General features: G+C 31.4%; 1 non-coding gene across 1 annotated transcript; it reads right to left on the bottom strand.

Annotated features, from left to right (window-relative positions):
• Positions 1–1268: 1268 nt before the first annotated feature.
• Positions 1269–1341, bottom strand: TRNAA-AGC (transfer RNA alanine (anticodon AGC)). Its single transcript has one exon. It is a non-coding gene; the product is annotated as a tRNA-Ala (tRNA).
• Positions 1342–2223: the final 882 nt, after the last annotated feature.

The following is a 2223-nucleotide window of genomic DNA, read 5'->3' as shown; positions in this document are numbered from 1 at the left end:
GAGAACCTCCTTATTGTACATCTAAATGAGTGTTGGAACAAGTTTGAATTATTTAGAATGTGAAATATTGCAGAGCTGGAATCTTAATTAAGATCAAAGACACCAAAAGAAGTGACATGGTAATGTAGGTATGTGATACTTTAATAAATCGGGTAGATCTCTAGTTGGATCCTATAATGCTATATTAGAAAGTCACTACTTTACTTATGAAATCCAATCAACAATTAACACCTGGAATAAGTTAAATCTCTATAGAATAGTTAATTTAGGAACCATATACATTAATATTCGTGGTAGTATCTAATATAATAATCTATAAGAAGTTGGATGAGTTACAGTATTGTACAAAATTTAATAGAATTAAAATAATACGTATATCATAAATTATGTTAACTAACTGTAAAATTGTTAAAAGTTGTTTAAAGGTCTAACGTTAGGTTGTAGAGTAACTTTATATGTTTATTACTTGATAATATTAAGCACGCTAAAACTTTAACAATAACTAAAACTACAACGGATACAAGTTAATCTGTAACTTACAGTTGTAATTTACCTTTTTTTTAAAATCGAATATAGGCAGTGGCGTATTTAGGGGCCCATTGATAGTTTTATTCTGTATAACATTAATGGAATTCAAGGCCCACAAAAATTATTAGCCCTAGACTCACGAAACATTAGATCCGCCATTAAATATAGGCTGTATTTAATAAAGGCTTGTTGATGTTAGGTCTATGACGTCTAGACTTGCAGATTGTGGTGTCTATTAAAATTATTTTCCGTTGTTATTGAAATTTTGTATTTGAAGAAATATTTTTGCAATAAAAATACTAATCTGGCCGTAAATATTTTGAGTTTGTTCACCATATCTTTTACTTTGCACAATTATTATACATCTATTGTAATAAAATTGAGTCATCCTTAAAATTGTTTTAATTTTTAAATTTGTTACATAATCATAAGTATGTGAACATATCATCTTCGGGAAAACTAAACTAAACTAACGTGGCAGGGGTTCAGTTTAGAGAGAGAGAAATCATAAGAGTTCTCTCCCCAACCGGGGTGTTCAGGAACGTTGTGGTTCCTCTTCGTCCCCTTTCGTGAGTTGTTATTAAGATTAAGTGGTAGTTTTTTTTTGTTTTTTTTTTAATTTAATAAATTAATTATTGTTAGTATTCTTGACTTTTTGGGTGGAGGATGTCTTTTTAAATGTTGTCTTGGGTGGAGGCAAAGGATCATCTTCGGTAAAAGAGAACTAAACTTTTAAAGTGTGGAGGCGCCGGGTATCGATCCCGGTACCTCTCGCATGCTAAGCGAGCGCTCTACCATCTGAGCTACGCCCCCTGACGTTTATATTCTTTTAGTAAGCTGTTTCATCAATACACAACTACTATTTGTGTATATAGACAATATATATGATCAATGTTTCCAACCAAGAGAATGTTTGAATAATAAATAGTATTGAATAATAATCGGTCTTCGACATTTCCGTTCTTTCGCTGTATGCTATATATGCATTCGCTTTAATTTCGACAGAATTGATAATTGTAAGTATGAGCATTTTATTCATTTATTATTTGAATACACTAGCTTTCGAAATATACCAGAAAATAACTGATGATGTAAAAAAAACACGTTAAGATTACCTTATACTGTAGGAGATGTTTCAGGTTTTATTTATGTGTGATATTCTGTCGCGTGCGGAGGGGGAAAAGAAAAAGGGCTGGTTACACTTCCCAGTGAATCACATCGTGTATAGATCTGACGCAGTAATTTCTCCTGAGTAAACGTATGCTTCCGCTCTGATAAACTATTTTTTTACATATTTTTTACACTTCCCAGGGAATCACATCGTGTATAGATCTGATGCAGTAACTTCTACTGAGTAAACGTATGCTTCCGCTTTGATAAACTATTTTTTACATTGTTTGCACTCACCCAAACTTGTCCGTGTCATTCTGAAAAAAAAAAGAAAAATTAATTGTAAATTAACCATAGAGTTGGATAACGCATAATTAATGTACCATTATGTATTAAGGTAATAAATACAAATGAACTACTTCATGATTAATCCATGGTGACATTTATACCTCAGTATCTGTAATTTAATTACAATAGGGTCAACACACTCAGTACCTTTATGTTTGTGAACCAATGGTTATAAAGGAATAAAATGTAATTTGAATATTTTATTTGTTTGTTTGTTTTTGAATTTCGCACAAAGCT

Source organism: Tachypleus tridentatus, chromosome 11, assembly GCF_004210375.1.
Source record: "Tachypleus tridentatus isolate NWPU-2018 chromosome 11, ASM421037v1, whole genome shotgun sequence".
Lineage (NCBI taxonomy): Eukaryota > Metazoa > Arthropoda > Merostomata > Xiphosura > Limulidae > Tachypleus > Tachypleus tridentatus.
Note: the sequence above shows the minus strand (reverse complement) of the source record. Positions and strands in the feature narration are given on the sequence as shown.